This window comes from Microtus pennsylvanicus, chromosome Y (assembly GCF_037038515.1).
Source record: "Microtus pennsylvanicus isolate mMicPen1 chromosome Y, mMicPen1.hap1, whole genome shotgun sequence".
NCBI classification, from domain to species: Eukaryota; Metazoa; Chordata; class Mammalia; order Rodentia; family Cricetidae; genus Microtus; species Microtus pennsylvanicus.
Window position 1 is genome coordinate 17,013,770 of NC_134602.1, and position 19,174 is coordinate 17,032,943.

Consider the following 19,174-nt stretch of genomic DNA (forward strand, 5'->3'; position numbering starts at 1 on the left):
TTCACTGCTCTGCCAACTATGGTGTTTGAGAGATGAGTGTCTGTCACCTGAGGAAATGGCACATTATTAGGCAGGATCTTCAGGTTTAAAATCCTTTCATCACTATGAAGCTCCAAGCCATAGACACAATCAATCCCATCATATTTCAACAAATAGAGAGAGGGATATGTTGGCAGTTGATCTAGAATGATGGCTTTCCAATGGGTGACTGGTTCATTGGCTTCCTTCCAGCCATGAGAAATTCTGCGGCCAACAATATTCTCCAGGGCCTCAAAAGGCTTACTAAGTTTTTGCTTCTGGAGCGATGGCCCATTCTTCTTCTGGAGATGTGGCATGCCACTCATACTAAGAGGCATCTTCATCATGGCGGGAGACTTACTGAGATAGGCCACAGCACTCCTGTTCCACTGTCTCTTGGCTCTGTTTCTGTGCTTGGGCTTCATAGCTGCCAATCTCTGCATAGGAAGAACTCTTCAGTTTAAAGCAGACACAAAGTGGTTTCCTCCACCATAAGTGCCTGCAAGGACAAGAAGGTGAGCATGTGAGGTCAAGGCTCTTTTTAGGAATAACTTTGGAGCAGGTGAAAAAGGCAGGGCTGAATAGATTTGGATTCCTAAATGGAATATGTTCTTAAGAAATTAATAGGAAAATTATCAAACTCTTGTCTACAGCTCAGTATATGTGTATCAGAGACATATTCCTGCTGCAAAATGCAATTGACCTCTACTGAGAAACCTACTTCCTGACTTACTATATCAATGAGAGAGGAAGCTATGCCTATACCTAAAGTGAGAAAGAAATATCTGAACAGATGGCAAAGAATTCAAACAGCAGCCATTCCTCTCCTTACCACTCAAGCTACTGGTTAGTTGGCTGATCTATAAACACCTGCCCAAGGTCATGGCACTCCAGTCCACTGGCTCTCTCTATTGTGTCTCCTGATCCTGATCCAGGTTGATTACATAAAGATATTCTGTATCTTCATTAGAGAAGTGAGTACTGTGAGTCAAACTGCCAAAAGAAAGAAACATTAATCTGTGCAACAGCACCTATTAGAAATAATTATCTTTTAAAACACATATGGACAAAGAGGATCTTTGCCATTTAAGTGGACTGAGGAATTGGACATTTTTAGCAAAGATAGAGTGGGGAGAATACCTGACATTAACCGTCCCCGAGCTATCAAATATAGGAGCTGTTAACGACATAAATTTTGGACCCAGAGCAGATTTGAAAGAAACCTTTCTTTGACTACAGAGGTCCTAGTTGCTTCCTAAACATATTTACCCAAAGAAAATATCTTGGCTCTCTAGATTCCAACTTCTGGAAATTCGGTTGAACAGTTGTGGAGCCCAAGAGCTGAACTGACCTCCTCAGCCACCGTGAAGATAGTAAGCCCACCTTCACAGAAGACCAGTGCTTCATGTGGAACAGAGTTGCCACCCCCAACCAAAGCTTTGTGACATCAACAAGGCTCTACTTATGTCATAAAACTCCTCCTAGCCAGGTTTCTTCCCTACTAACCCCCAGAAATATCCAGCATACAGGTCCTAAAATGCTGCTCATACAGCCCCATGAAGACCCAAAATAAAAACCCCAATCTTCTTCCCAATTACTTGAGTCATATTTTCCAAGTAACTCAACCCATTTATGTGTTTTTTTTTTCTGTAAAATAATTTTTGGTCTGAGTCAACAACTCACATGAATTTTTTTTTTTCCCTAGCTCCAATGTCCTCATTGGTTATTTTCTATTGATTTTTCCATTACGTCATAATAATAATAATTATCAAACATTCCACTTCTCTTTCTCCTCCCACATTCTTCTTGCTCCGCAAATAAACCTCTCCACTCAAACACCAGTCCAAATAGAGGGCAGGGTACTTTGAGCTGTGGGAAGTCCAAGCCCACCCTTCATCCATCCAGATTTAGCAAGGTATGCATCCACAAAAATTATGATCACAAAAAGCCAGTGTATGATATGCAGACAATTGCAAGTGCCATTATCTTTGGCTTCTCCATCTGCCCCAATTGTCAGCCACATTCAGAGCTTCCAGTTTGATCCCATGTTCTTTCATTCCCAGGTCACTGGATTAGTTGAAATCCCCTTAGTTCAGGCATAGTGTCTCATAGTGTGGACCAAGCCCTTATATTCCTGACATCCTTGCTCTTTTTCTCCATCCATCTGCTCTTCCACTGGAGCTTGGAAGCTCCATCTAGGTTTCTGATTTTGACCCTGACTTGATCTCCATCATTTGCCAAACAAAAGTTCCATGGTGGTTTTCAAGATAGTCAGTCATCAGTCTGACTATGGGACAAGGCACACATAGTTCCTAGGGACATTTCACAGTGCGATCAATTTCTCCTCCCTGCTTAAATACCTAGAGAGGGTCACCCTATGGCCTTCTGAGAACCACTCGAGAGATATCGATCTTGACATCCCCAGAACGACCCCATAAATTGAGATATCATCAGTGTATGTGCATTAACTTGTGTGTGTTTGTGTGTGTGTTTTTAAATCACAATAACAAATGGATTGTAACATTGAAGTTTCTTCTCATCTTGAGAAGAATATTTGCTACAGAAACACTCTCACAGTAAGAGGGAGAGTGTAAACTATCTAAGAAAGGAGAAATAACTGGAGGAATCCCCCAGGAGTTAGGCTCAGTGTCCCAGGAATTACGCCCAAGGAAAGTCAATGAACTCAGTGATGGAAGATAAAACCCAGCCTAAATAAAACCCTAAATCATTTAGGTGGAACATGAGATACTCTTACAACAGTTACAAGAGGTCTAAAATGCCTGGACTGGAACATAAGGGGAACACAATGACGTGGAGCTGAGAGTGCATGGCAAAACTGATTGGATCTGGCAAAAATTATGTAAGCATACCAAGGAAACCACCAGTGGGACAAAACCCTAAGAAATCTGTATGACAACATATCATGTTGAACATAATGAGATTTATAGACAAAGAAAAGATCTTAATTATGTCACTGTCACACAGGTGATGATGAACCAGTTCCATCGTAGAGTGACTCCCTGCTGTGTTTAAGATAACCTGTCAATTCTGTCTAGTCAGTTACAAGGAAATTTGCATTAATTGCACAGATTAACTATCAGCATCATTTACTGCACAATCAAAGGCAAGGCAAAGAAATCATAGACATGTTGTTGAATGCTGATGATGTTATTGGGAGTTTTGATGGGTTTTTTTCTTAAAGGGAAATCATCGGTGACTCTCATGCATGAAGCAGATCCTTTCTCTGTGATGTTTCCTGAATAGCCACTGAGATACCAGCCCATTGAGTTGTGGTCTCTCTGTCTTTTAAAAAGCAACTTCTACCTTCAGCTTGATCTCTTGCTTGAGCTTCCCTTCCGGCTACTAGGCTCCTTTTCTGATCCTGCAGAGGGCTTTTGTCAGGGATTGTGATCTCTAAGTTTTTCCACTTTCAAGAACTAATCATTCTATTAATCACAATTCTAAACTGCTGTGGGAGTTTGTTTGTGACTTATGCCTTCACATGTGATACAAGCGACCTGTGTGTATAGGGTCTTCTCTCTGTTCATGTGGGGAAGGCATGGCAGCAGGAGTAGATGGCTGCTCATTCTCTGTAAGGAAATCAGTAAACAGTGGGGACCAAGTACAAGGATGTCCTGAAATATTAAGTCTTGTCCTTTCAAGGCCCCAAAGCCTCCAGCTAGGTTCAGGGTCACGACAATCTCCAAAACCCACCGAGCATGAAGTATTCAGAACCAGAAGCCTGTGTGTGCCATATCACATAAATTCATCGTGAGTACACCAATCTGTTTTTTTTTAATTCTAAATTATTTTGTCCCATCAGAACGATCTATATTACCAATTAACCAAATTTGCTGCATCTTTGGTGTCCTAGAATTGCTTTAAATTGTTGCTGGGACAGTCTTAAAAACCTTCCTGTGCTGTTATGAGACCTTAAGGGGACAGCACTTATTTCAGAAATCAAAGGCAGTTGGGTTCAATCCTATGGTTAGCTGTTAGCTAGACACTGGAAGGATGGATTTGACTAAGAAAGGGAGACAGCATACATGGAGGCAGGTAACCTTTCCTTTGCAAAATGACCCATTTTGAGGCCTTACTTCAGGCTCTTCTCTTCTCCTAATCTTGGTTTTTTTATTAGTTTAGGAGAAGAATTAAAACTCCATTTACAGTATCTGTGAACCTGAATGAGTTAAGTATGTGTGACCAACTTGATGTCTGCCTGTCTGTCAACAGGGCCAGAGTTCAGGGGCATCTGATGCATAGCACAGGAATGTCAGCCATCAATCTCTGGTCCACCTAACTCTACAGCATTAGAGTTGTCCTGGTTGCTCATCTGATCTTCCTCATATGATCTCCATCCACAGAGATGTCAGAAAAATCCTCCCCTGAGAGTGCAAGTTCTTTACAAATGAAAGATTATACAACAGAAGACACATGGGCGATTCATATGGGCAAGCTGTTGAAAGGATAAAGTGACAGAAGAAGTTAATTGATTAATTAAAGAATCCGCTTCAGCTGATAGGTTAGAACATAGGTAGGTGGAGTAAACAAAATAGAATGCCGGGAGGAAGAGGTAGTGAGCTCAGAGAAGCCATGCTCCCCTCTCCCCGGCAGATGCCATAGCTCTGCTCTCTGAGTCAGTTGTCGATGCAGCCAGCCACCATGTCAGACATGCTGAATTTTTCCTGGTAAGTGCACCTCGTTATACTACACTGATTATTAGAAATGGGTTAAAATGCTGAATCTAATGGGCCAGCAGTGTTTAAAAGAATACAGTTTTTGTGTATTTATTTCAGGCATAACCTTCATGCGGCCGTGGTGCTGGGGACACAGCCTCGCTGCTCAAATAACTACAGAATGATCTTCCAGCCTTTTGGACAACTGAATCCACTGAAAGCCTGAGAAAGCTTGGGAAAGAGTAAAGCATGTTTTCTTGGTAGCAGCGATTTCTCGGTCTGTTCTGCTTGCTAGAAGAAAGCAAGGGCTCTCATCTAAAAGAGGCTTGCTGACTCAGCTTCAGCTGCAAAACCCTGCAGCCCTTAAGAGGTCCTGCCACAAAACATTTAAATGGTGTTGATAAAAGCCAACTGAATGCTTGTATGTTTTCAGCAGTAGCAGGAAAAAAAAAACTGTGTTGTTTTAAAATGCCGGCTTTCTGGGCCATCCTGCCAGGGCAAACTCTGACTGTTTGAGGAAGGAGGGCCAGCTACAGAAAGAGGGCTTGAGTGTTGTCTGTTGCAGCCTCTTTGATGGCAAGGACCTTGAAACACTGTAGACTTGTGGCACTGAATGCGGCTCTGTTCGGTACCTCAGCCACAAGGTTGGAATGGCAGAAAGCTAAGGAATGGGCTACATCTGGCCAGCAAAGCCACGGCTTTAGTCCTACTGAGATTGCTTTGTAAATGAAAGACTCATGTGGTCAGAAAAACACAGAGAGAAATACAGTAAAGAGAGATTCAAAGACAAAGAAAATTTTTAAATGATTTACAGTGTGTTAAAAATATGTGCAGGTTGTAGGGTAAAGGGGAGCTCGGGGGCTTCTTTGTCCCCATATCCCGCCTGCAGCAAGCAGGGTTGGCCCTTTGTCTGCGAGCGAACCAAGCAGCACAGAGTTTCGATCAGGGCACCTAGTGAGACATCATTGTGGTGAGTGAGTGTTGCGGCACCTGGGAACAGCCCGCCTACACTTCCTGATCAACCTACAGGGCTACACTGCCCGGTACCTCCTCTCTCTTCCTATCCCATTCAGCTTACATCCAGATCCCCCCACCCTCTGTTTCTCTCCCCCCTCCCTTCCCTGGTGGCAGAGAGCCTCCCTGCTCTGCCTGTTTGGGCGCTGGGTCCTAACCCCAAGCGTAGGGTAAAGGGGAGCTTGGGGGCTTCTTTGTCCCCATAGCCCGCCTGCAGCAAGCAGGGTGGGCCCTTTGTCTGCGAGCGAACCAAGCAGCACGGAGTTTCGATCAGGGCACCTAGTGAGACATCATTGTGGTGAGTGAGTGCTGCGGCACCTGGGAACAGCCCGCCTACACTTCCTGATCAACCTACAGGGCTACACTGCCCGGTACCTCCTCTCTCTTCCTATCCCATCCATCTTACATCCAGATCCCCCCACCCTCTGTTTCTCTCCCCCCTCCCTTCCCTGGTGGCAGAGAGCCTCCCTGCTCTGCCTGCTTGGGCGCTGGGTCCTAACCCCAAGCGTAGGGTAAAGGGGAGCTCGGGGGCTTCTTTGTCCCCATAGCCCGCCTGCAGCAAGCAGGGTGGGCCCTTTGTCTGCGAGCGAACCAAGCAGCACGGAGTTTCGATCAGGGCACCTAGTGAGACATCATTGTGGTGAGTGAGTGCTGCGGCACCTGGGAACAGCCCGCCTACACTTCCTGATCAACCTACAGGGCTACACTGCCCGGTACCTCCTCTCTCTTCCTATCCCATCCAGCTTACATCCAGATCCCCCCACCCTCTGTTTCTCTCCCCCCTCCCTTCCCTGGTGGCAGAGAGCCTCCCTGCTCTGCCTGCTTGGGCGCTGGGTCCTAACCCCAAGCGTAGGGTAAAGGGGAGCTCGGGGGCTTCTTTGTCCCCATAGCCCGCCTGCAGCAAGCAGGGTGGGCCCTTTGTCTGCGAGCGAACCAAGCAGCACGGAGTTTCGATCAGGGCACCTAGTGAGACATCATTGTGGTGAGTGAGTGCTGCGGCACCTGGGAACAGCCTGCCTACACTTCCTGATCAACCTACAGGGCTACACTGCCCGGTACCTCCTCTCTCTTCCTATCCCATCCAGCTTACATCCAGATCCCCCTACCCCCTGTCTCCCTCCACCCCTCCCTTCTTGGGGCAGAGTGCCTCCCTGTTCAGCCTGCCTGGGCGCTGGGACTGAACCCGAAGGTGAGTGCAAAGGGGAAGGTGGTAGCTCCTTTGTCTCCATAACCTGCCTGCAGCAAGCAGGGTGGGCCTTTGTTTGCAAGCTAACCAAGCAGCAAGGAGATCGGAACTGGACTCCAGGAGAAAAATCACGGGGGAGTGACATCACTTGGAAGGTACATCAGTTGGCAAGAAGACCTGATCCTGTAAAAGAAGATCCATAGGCGAATATTGGAAGGAAGAGATGGGGAGACGCCAATGCAAGAATTCACCCAACAATCTGAAAAACAACACGAAACCACCAGAAGCCAGCGACCTCACAACAGGAGGACATGAACACCTTAACCATGAAGAAGGAGAAAAAACTGACTTCATGACAGTGATTGACACCCTTAAACAGCATATAAAAAACGCCATTATAGAAATGGATGAGAAGTATAACAGAAAGTTCGAGGAATTGAGTAAATCAGTGAATGATGCCCTAGGAAAGCAAGGAAAAACAATCAAGCAGATAATGGAAACAGTTCATGATTTGAAAAATGAAATGGAGGCAAAGAAGAAAACACAAACAGAGGGCCGGCTGGACATGGAAAATCTAGGTAAACGAATAGAGACTACAGAAACAAGCATGACCAGCAGAATACAAGAGATAGAAGAAAGAATCTCAGAGTCTGAGGATAACATAGAGAAAATAAACGCACTGATCAAAGAAAACAGCAAGTCCAACAAACTCTCATCACAAAACATTCAGGAAATATGGGACACAATAAAAAGACCAAACCTAAGAATAATTGGAGTAGAAGAAGGAGAAGAAGTGCAGCTCAACGGTCCAGAAAATATACTTAACAAAATTATAGAAGAAAACTTTCCCAACCTGAAGAAGGATGTACCTATGAAGGTTCAAGAGGCATACAGAACCCCAAATAGGCTGGATCAAAAAAAAACATCCTCTCGCCATATAATAATCAAAACACAAAATATACAGAATAAAGAAAGAATATTAAGAGCCGCAAAGGAAAAAGGCCAACTTACTTATAAAGGTAAACCTATCAGACTTACACCTGACTTCTCTATGGAAACCATGAAAGCCAGAAGGTCCTGGATAGATGTACTGCAAAAACTAAGAGACCATGGATGCAAGCCCAGACTACTATATCCAGCCAAGCTTTCGTTCACCATAAATGGAGAAAACAAAATTTTCCAGGATAAAAACAAATTTAAGCAATACGTAGCCACAAATCCAGCCTTACAGAAAATAATAGAAGGAAAATCACTAACCAAGGAGTCCAACAAAGACCTCAATAACTCAGACATCTAGAGACCCTTCACCAGCGCAACTCAAAGAAGGGAAACACACAAATCCTAATACTTAAAAAGTGACCGGAGTTAACAACCACTGGTCATTAATATCACTTAATGTCAATGGACTCAACTCACCTATAAAAAGGCACAGGCTAAGAGACTGGATACGAAAAGAGGATCCAACATTCTGCTGTCTACAAGAAACACACCTCAACCACAAAGACAGGCACCTACTCAGAGTAAAGGGCTGGGAAAAGGCTTATCAAGCAAATGGACCTCAGAAACAAGCAGGTGTGGCCATACTAATTTCTAACAAAGTTGACTTCAAACTTAAATCAATCAAAAGAGATGGAGAGGGACATTTTATACTCATAACAGGAAAAATTCATCAGGAAGAAATCTCAATCCTGAATATCTATGCCCCTAATATAAAAGCACCCACGTATGTAAAAGAAACATTGCTAAAATTCAAGGCAGCCATCAAACCGCACACACTAATAGTAGGAGACTTCAACACTCCTCTTTCACCAATGGACAGGTCAATCAGACAGACACCTAACAGAGAAATTAGAGAATTAATGGAGGTAATGAAGCAAATGGACTTAACAGACATCTATAGAATATTCCACCCAAATAGGAAAGAATATACCTTTTTCTCTGCAGCTCATGGAACCTTCTCGAAAATTGACCACATACTTGGTAACAAAGCTAACTTACACAGCTACAAAAAAAATTACTAACCACCTGTGTCTTATCAGACCACCATGGATTAAAGTTAGAATTCAACAACAATGCTACCCCCAGAAAGCCTACAAACTCATGGAAACTGAACAGTCAACTACTGAACCATACCTGGATTAAGGAGGAAATGAAGAAAGAAATTAAAGTCTTCCTTGAATTCAATGAAAATAAAGAAACAACATACTCGAACTTATGGGACACTATGAAAGCAGTCCTGAGAGGAAAGTTCATAGCACTAAGTGCCCACTTAAAGAAAACAGAAAAAGCACATATTGGAGACTTAACAGCCCACCTGAAAGCTCTAGAAAAAAAAGAAGCAGACTCACCTAGGAGGAGTAGAAGACTGGAAATAATCAAACTGAGGGCTGAAATCAACAAAATAGAAACACAAAAAACAATCCAAAGAATCAATGAATCAAGAAGCTGGTTCCTGGAAAAAATCAACAAGATTGACAAACCCCTATCCAAACTAATCAAACGGCAGAGAGAAAATTTGCAAATTAATAAGATCAGAAATGAAAAGGGGGACATAACCACAAACACAGAGGAAATTCAGAGAGTCATTAGATCTTACTACAAAAGCTTGTATGCCACTAAACTGGAAAATGTAAAAGAAATGGACACTTTCTTAGATAAATACGATTTACCAAAATTAAATCAGGACCAGGTGAACAAGCTAAACAGACCTGTCAGTCGCGAAGAACTAGAAGCTGTTATCAAAAACCTCCCTACCAAAAAAAGCCCAGGGCCAGATGGTTTCAATGCGGAATTCTACCAGAACTTCCAAGAAGACCTAATACCTATACTCCTCAATGTATTCCACAATATAGAAACAGAAGGGTCATTACCAAATTCCTTTTATGAAGCTACAGTTACTCTGATACCAAAACCACACAAAGACTCAACCAGGAAAGAGAATTACAGGCCAATCTCACTCATGAATATCGACGCAAAAATCCTCAACAAAATACTGGCAAACCGAATCCAAGAACACATCCGAAAAATTATCCATTATGATCAAGTAGGCTTCATTCCTGAGATGCAGGGCTGGTTCAACATACGAAAATCTATCAATGTAATCCATCATATAAATAAACTGAAAGAAAAAAACCATATGATCATTTCATTAGATGCTGAAAAAGCATTTGACAAAATTCAACATCCATTTATGTTAAAAGTCTTGGAGAGATTAGGGATACAAGGGTCATACCTAAATATAATAAAAGCTATATACAGCAAGCCGACAGCTAACATCAAATTAAATGGAGAGAAACTCAAAGCCATCCCGCTTAACTCAGGAACACGACAAGGCTGCCCACTTTCGCCATACCTCTTCAATATAGTGCTGGAAGTTCTAGCAATAGCAATAAGACAGCATAATGGGATCAAGGGGATTCGAATTGGAAATGAAGAAGTTAAACTTTCGTTATTCGCAGATGATATGATAGTGTACATAAGCGACCCCCAAAATTCCACCAAAGAACTTTTACAGCTGATAAACAGCTTTAGTAATGTGGCAGGATACAAGATCAACTCCAAAAAATCAGTCGCCCTCCTATACTCAAAGGATATGGAAGCAGAGAGGGAAATCAGAGAAGCTTCTCCATTCACGATAGCCACAAACAGCATAAAATATCTTGGGGTAAATCTAACCAAGGAAGTGAAAGATCTATTTGACAAGAACTTTAAGGCATTGAAGAAAGAAATTGAAGAGGATACCAAAAAATGGATGGACATCCCTTGCTCTTGGATTGGGAGGATCAACATAGTAAAAATGGCAATTCTACCAAAGGCAATTTATAGATTCAATGCAATCCCCATCAAGATCCCATCAAAATTCTTCACAGATCTGGAGAAGACAATAATCAACTTTATATGGAAAAACAAAAAACCCAGGATAGCCAAAACAATCCTATACAATAAAGGATCTTCTGGAGGCATTACCATCCCTGACTTCAAACTCTATTACCGAGCTACAGTAATGAAAACAGGGTGGTACTGGCATAAAAACAGAGAAGTCGACCAATGGAATCGTATAGAAGACCCGGACTTTATCCCACAAACCTATGAACACCTCATTTTCGATAAAGGAGCTAAAAGTTTACATTGGAAGAAAGAAAGCATCTTCAACAAATGGTGCTGGCACAACTGGATGTCAACCTGTAGAAGAATGAAAATAGACCCCTATCTATCACCGTGCACAAAACTCAAGTCCAAATGGATTAAAGACCTCAATATCAGCCCGAAAACACTGAATCTGATAGAAGAGAAAGTGGGCAATACCCTACAACAGATGGGCACAGGCGATCGCTTCTTAGGTATAACCCCAGAAGCACAGACATTAAGGGCAACATTGAATAAATGGGACCTACTAAAACTGAGAAGCTTCTGTAAAGCAAAGGACACTGTCACTAAGACACAAAGGCAACCTACTGACTGGGAGAAGATCTTCACCAACCCCGCAACAGACAAAGGTCTGATCTCCAAAATATATAGAGAACTCAAGAAACTAGACTTTAAAATGCTAATTAACCCAATTAAAAAATGGGGCGCTGAACTGAACAGAGAATTCTCAACAGAAGAAGTTCAAATGGCCAAAAGACACTTAAGGTCATGCTCAACCTCCTTAGCGATCAGGGAAATGCAAATCAAAACAACTTTGAGATATCATCTTACACCTGTAAGATTGGCTAAAGTCAAAAACACCAAGGATAGCCTTTGCTGGAGAGGCTGTGGAGGAAGGGGTACCCTCATCCATTGCTGGTGGGAATGCAATCTTGTGCAACCACTGTGGAAGTCAGTGTTTCGGTTTCTCCGGAAATTCGGGATCAACCTACCCCTGGACCCAGCAATACCACTCTTGGGAATTTACCCAAGAGATGCTCTATCACATGTCAAAAGCATTTGTTCAACTATGTTCATAGCAGTATTATTTGTAATAGCCAGAACCTGGAAACAACCTAGATGCCCTTCAATGGAAAAATGGATGAAGAAAGTATGGAATATATACACACTAGAGTACTACGCTGCGGTAAAAAACAATGACTTCTCGAATTTTGCATGCAAATGGATGGAAATAGAAAACACTATCCTGAGTGAGGTATCCCAGGCCCAAAAAGATGAACATGGGATGTACTCACTCATAATTGGTTTCTAGCCATAAATAGGGTTCACGGAGTCTACAATAGGCGAATCTAAAGAAGCTAAGTAAGAAGGTGAACCCAAGGAAAAACATATAGTTATCCTCTTGGATAAGGGAAGTAGACAAAATTGCCAGGGGGAAAAGTGGGATCTTGGGGGTGGGGTGGGATGGGGGTTAGGGGAGATGGGGAGAGAAAAGGTAGAAGGGAAGGAGGGTGGACTTGGGGAAACAGGAGCATCAGGATAAAGGAAGGTTGGATAGGGGAGCACGGAACCACAATTCTTAGTTAAGGGACCCACTTTAGGGTGGGCAAAAGACTTAACCCTAGAGGGGCTCCCAGGTGCCCAAGCTGAGGTCCCCAGTTAGTTCCCTGGGCAGCTGAGGATAGGGAACCTGAAATGACCCTACCCTAGAGCAATACTGACGAATATATTGCATATCATCCTAGAACTTGCATCTGGCGATGGATGGAGATAGAGACAGAGACCCACACTGGAGCACTGGACTGAGCTCCCAAGGTCCCAATGAGGAGCAGAAGGAGTGAGAACATGAGCAAAGATGTCGGGACCACGAAGAGTGCACCAACCCACTGAGACAGTGGAGATGATCTACTGGGAGCTCACCAAGGCCAGCTGGACTGTTACCAGAAAAAGCATGGGATAAAACTGGACTCTCGGAACATGGCGAACAATGAGGGCTGATGAGACGCCAAGGACAACGGCACGCGGTTTTGATCCTACGCAATGTGCTGGCTTGGTGGGAGCCTAGCCAGTCTGGATGTTCACCTTCCTAGATATGGATGGAGGGGGGAGGACCTAGGACGTACCACAGGGCAGGGAACCCTGACTGCTCTTTGGACTGGAGAGGGAGGGGGAGAGGAGTGGGGGGAAGGGGAGAGGGGTGGGAGGAGGGGGAGAAGAGTGGGAGGAGGGGGAGAAGAGTGGGAGGAGGGGGAGGGAAATGGGAGGCTGGTGGGAGGAGGTGGAAATTTGTTGTTTTTTTCTTTTCTTTATCCTCCTTTTATCAATAAAAAAATTAAAAAAAAATTGCCCAAATGATGCAAAAAAAAAAAAAATATATGTGCAGGCTAAAATTTGAAGTTCTTAAAGTTAAAAAAAGGAAGAGAGTTGTTGGGTGTGGTAAAACACACCTGTCAACCCAACACATGGGAGGCAGAGGGAGATTGACCTCTGTACCTTCAGGCTGAGGTAGCACACGCCTTTAATCCCAGTGCCTTGAAGGCAGAGACAAACAGATCTTTGTGAGTTCAATGTGTAGTAGCATACACCTTTAATCCCAATGCCTGAAAGGCAGAGAGAGGCCGATCGCTGAGACTTCAAGGACAGACAGGTATACAGAGTTATTCCAGGTCAAAGATACAGAGAACCTGTCTCAAAAGGCAAAAAATAAAAAGGAAAAGTAAACAAAATAGAGGTTAAATTGAAGCGCACAAAGATGGAAAATTCACAGCGAATTTTGATATTGTATGCTATTATGTTCTTTTTGAATCATTTGAATTTTGAGGCAGTAGCAATAGCTGCTAAAAGATGTTTCTTTATAAAAGCTGCTGAAATAATCCAACATAGATATTTTGAAAATGCCTTGACTTTGAAATTTGGATCTAAGGACATGATGCTTTGGAAAGGAGTTTCTATTTTGTTTTCACAGAGGGTGATAGTCCGTGGATGCCTCTATCCTAATATGGTAGGATGGACCACGCCCTACTTAAAGGTTGCTGTGAACACCTTTAAAAATTTGCTTCGCTCAACTACCAACTGAGATAAATCAATAATGATGCCACCATTCAGCAGGAAGCATTTTGGAGAGAAAAAACTGCACCCACGTTCCCAAATATGGATTATAAATGTTCTTTTACATTTAAAGTGGGATGTGATATAGATATGAATATTTGCATTAGTATAGATTTTGCTTTACTGATAGAGATTTTACGTCAAATTTGTTATATGTTTGTGCATTTTTGATCTACATTAAGGTATTGTGATTGTGTAGTTCATTTAAAAATATAATGTATATAGGTTATTAATGGATAATCATTAATAATAGTCAAGTTTGTAGTCATGTTAGTTAGATTTTCTAGCTACATAGATATATATATATATATATATATTTCAGTTAGATAGGCATTATTCATATCTCTCTAGACTACAAAATAGGCTATTTAATGTTTTAGTACCTTAGGGTTTTTCATGACAGTGAGACACTCTACTCTTGGCAGCACATATCTACTTCAGGAAGAAGATGGGCATCAAAGAGGATCCTTATGGAGTTTGATAGCCATTTGGGGAAGAAACTGCTCTTGCCTGGATTGTTGCATAAACTGTACACAGAAAACACTCAGAGAGAGGACTACTGAACTTGCCTAAAGTCGAGATGATCTTTTCGTGTTCCTGATTCAGGAAAGGGTAAGCAAAACATTCTTCAAGACAAGCAGATAGTGACTGCCTTTGAAATTTCCTGCTTCATGGAAATGTCTGCTGGAAACTATGGGCCTGTAGGCTGAGGATGGAAACACCAACGGTACAGAGGAACTTTGGGTGACTGTCCAGGCAGCGAGATATCTCTGTCATTTCTAGAGTTTGAAAATGGCTTACTTTTTGTTTGCTTAGGTAATACTTTATTATTCTGGAGTCTCTGATGGAGTTGAAGAATAGATAGATAGTTATAGTTTTCCATTGTTATGATAAAAGATAAAATAGATATAAATATTGTAACTGTAATTCTTGCTTGATAACTGTTTTGTTATATGTAATTTTGCTATGTTAAAGTTAAAGATTCCGTTCTTGTTTAAACAGAAATAGGAGTAATGATGGAGTATAGGTCATTGGTTAATTAAATAAAGAAACCGTTTGGCCTGCAAGGTTAGAACATAGGTGGGTGGAATAAACATAAGAGAATGCTGAGAGGAATAGGAATTGAGCTTAGAGATGCCATGCACCTCTGCCATGGGCAGAAATGGTAGCTCTGCACTCTGAGGCAGATGGTGATACAGCCAGCCACCAGGTGAGACATGCTAAATCTTTCCTTCTAAGCGCACCTCGTGCTGCAACATACATTATTAGACATGGGTTAAGAGGCTGAAAATAATGGGGCAGGCAGTGTTGAAATGAATAGTTTTGTGTTGTTATTTCGGAGCATAACCTTACAAGGCGGCCCCATGGGGATGCAGCCCTGCTGCTCAAATTTCTACAATCAAGGGGGAAATGGAAGAAGGGAAGAAAGAAGAGAGAGAGACAAGGAAGAATGGATGAATTCAATCATTCCTTGGAAAAATGAGTGAACCAATGAATGAGGAGACCTAGTAGGAAAAAATGTGCTGCATTCCCTCAGAGAGTCAGATCCAATTAAAGATTGACAAGGTTTTCCACTAAGGAGGAGGCTTATTCCATTTTACCTTCTTTGTGCTCCAGGCCCACCCACAAGAGAGATGTTGAGGACAGGGAGAAGAATAGGAGAGTGTGTACCAGAATTCCCTGGTACAATTTCTCACCCAAATTGTAGCCAAATCACCTGACCTGGGACAGCTGATCTACATGCTGGACCCTAACTCCCAGTTTGACAACTCTAACATTTTAACCAAGTTTGTGAAGATGAAGGAACCAAAAATAGCCCAGTTACAGGATGGCAGGTTCCTTACAGGATGGGAGTCAGACATCAGTACCATACTGGTATTTGGCGGTTTGATGGGTGTGTGGGGTCTTTGCCAGACTCCACCTAGCATCATGGATTCCCTACTTTACTGATATTATGGAGTTGGGTGCATTCATCATATGTGTGCATGTCACACACTAGTGGGCATCATATGTACATGTTTATCCTGTGTGTGGGTGAGTGTGTTCATGAGTTTTATAGCCCAAGTACTACAGAACATGATCAATGAAAGGGAACACTGTTTTCTAGATATGGCAGGGCAATTATTTAAATGAACTGACAAGGGTTGGATGGCATGGATAAGACCTATGAGAGTTCAAGGCATACCGAATCCAGGCATGACAAAGTAGGTGGCAGACAGAATTCTGGCAAAACTAAGTAGGTAGCTTGTTGTCCAACTTACTGGAGAAGAGCAACTGAGCGGAGACACTTTTCACTAAGCAACATGCTCTAGTGGAGATCAAACATCCTTTGACTTACAGCCAGTACGAATTAAACCATTCATCAAATGAAACCTAATTTACTCTGATTTTGAGTATACATTTGTGTCCCTTCCTCTTAAGTCCCAATACCTCACGCTGATATCGGTCACATCTTTCCATTTGACATGGTTTTCCCTCAAGCTTCATACCGCCCCGAGATCATACAAATTTTTGTCCCTTCTCCACTGCTTCCTTCACATCCATCTTGTCCTTTACCACACCACGCATCCCCAGTCCTTTACTCTCCAAGGGGAAAAGACCATAAATCCTGCTTTGTTTGGAGGCATGTATTTCTGTGATGCCCCATCCACCAAACACAATCCATCATTGACCAAATAACACAACATGTTAACAAATTTTTATTCTTTGAGAAAGCATAATTCATTGGAAAAGATACCAGGATTCATAGAAGACCTGAGATATCTCTGAAAAAACACATTCCGAAGGAGAGAATTAAGTCTGCCCCTCAAAATTTGAGAATTTCACTTTAACAGATCTTCACCAAATCATAGACATAGATATGGAAGTCATTATCAAACTTGATGAAATACACAGAAGGTTTGTTGGGAACTTGGCAAATAATTTTACCTATCTCTTGGGTTCCATCTTTTTTGTTGTACTGCACTCTTTTGCCCTCCAAGGAATCCCTGCCTAATTCCAAAGTCACCTCTACTGGAGGACATTCAGGCGTGATGTGGAGGTTGCCTTCAATGGAATCATCATGATGGTGGTAAAGGTACAGGACCGGATCATTCTCGTTGACAATGTAGAAACAGGTCGTTATGGTCTGCACCTCATCTGGGACCACGCCACTCCACTCTTCCTTAGAGCCTGGCATGATGTGGAGGTTGCCTTCCAGGTAGTCATCCAGGAGGTGGTAAATGTACAAGATGGGATCTTTCTTGTAGGTAATATAAAACCAGGTCTTCATGATTGGCACCTCTTCTAGGACCATCCCGTTCCAGTCATTCTTAGAGCCATTTGTGCCCATGAATGTATGTTTCACTGCTCTGCCAACTATGGTGTTTGAGAGATGAGTGTCTGTCACCTGAGGAAATGGCACATTATTAGGCAGGATCTTCAGGTTTAAAATCCTTTCATCACTATGAAGCTCAAAGCCATAAACACAATCAATCCCATCATATTTCAACAAATAGAGAGAGGGATATGTTGGCAGTTGATCTAGAATGATGGCTTTCCAATGGGTGACTGGTTCATTGGCTTCCTTCCAGCCATGAGAAATTCTGCGGCCAACAATATTCTCCAGGGCCTCAAAAGGCTTACTAAGTTTTTGCTTCTGGAGCGATGGCCGATTCTTCTTCTGGAGAGGTGGCATGCAACTCATACTGAGAGGCATCTTCATCATGGCGGGAGACTTTCTGAGATAGGCCACAGCACTCCTGTTCCACTGTCTCTTGGCTCTGTTTCTGTGCTTGGGCTTCATAGCTGCCAATCTCTGCATAGGAAGAACTCTTCAGTTTAAATCAGACACAAAGTGGTTTCATCCACCATAAGTGCCTGCAAGGATAAGAAGGTGAGCATGTGAGGTCAAGGCTCTTTTTAGGAATAACTTTGGAGCAGGTGAAAAAGGCAGGGCTGAATAGATTTGGATACCTAAATGGAATATGTTCTTAAGAAATTAATAGGAAAATTATCAAACTCTTGTCTACAGCTCAGTATATGTGTATCAGAGACATATTCCTGCTGCAAAATGCAATTGACCTCTACTGAGAAACCTACTTCCTGACTTACTACATCAATGAGAGAGGAAGCTATGCCTATACCTAAAGTGAGAAAGAAATATCTGAACAGATTGCAAAGAATTCAAAGAACAGCCACTCCTCTCCTTACCACTCAAGCTACTGGTTAGTTGGCTGATCTATAACCACCTGCCCAAGGTCATGGCACTCCAATCCACTGGCTCTCTCTATTGTGTCTCCTGTTCCAGATCCAGGATGATTACATACAGATATTCTGTATCTTCATTAGAGAAGTGAGTACTGTGAGTCAAACTGCCAAAAGAAAGAAACATTAATCTGTGCAACAGCACCTATTAGAAATAATTATCTTTTAAAACACATATGGACAAAGAGGATCTTTGCCATTTAAGTGGACTGAGGAATTGGACATTTTTAGCAAAGATAGAGTGGGGGTAAGACCTGACATTAAGCGTCCCCCAGCTATCAAATATAGGAGCTGTTAACGACATAAATTTTGGACCCAGAGCAGATTTGAAAGAAACCTTTCTTTGACTACAGAGGTCCTAGTTGCTTCCTAAACATATTTACCAAAAGAAAATATCTTGGCTCTCTAGATTCCAACTTCTGGAAATTCGGTTGAACAGTTGTGGAGACCAAGAGCTGAACTGACCTCCTCAGCCACCGTGAAGATAGTAAGCCCACCTTCACAGAAGACTAGTGCTTCATGTGGAACAGAGTTGCCACCCCCAACCAAAGCTTTGTGACATCATCAAGGCTCTACTTATGTCATAAAACTCCTCCTAGCCAGGTTTCTTCCTACTAACCCCCAGAAATATCCAGCATACAGGTCCTAAAATGCTGCTCATACAGCCCCATGAAGACCCAAAATAAAAACCCCAATCTTCTTCCCAATTACTTGAGTCATATTTTCCAAGTAACTCAACCCCTTTATGTGTTTTTTTTTCTGTAAAATAATTTTTGGTCTGAGTCAACAACTCGCATGAATGTTTTTTTTCCCTAACTCCAATGTCCTCATTGGTTATTTTCTATTGATTTTTCCATTACTTCATAATAATAATTATCAAACTTTCCACTTCTCTTCCTCCTCCCACATTCTTCTTGCTCCGCAAATAAACCTCTCCACTCAAACACCAGTCCAAATAGAGGGCAGGGTACTTTGAGCTGTGGGAAGTCCAAGCCCACCCTTCATCCATCCAGATTTAGCAAGTTATGCATCCACAAAAATTATGATCACAAAAAGCCAG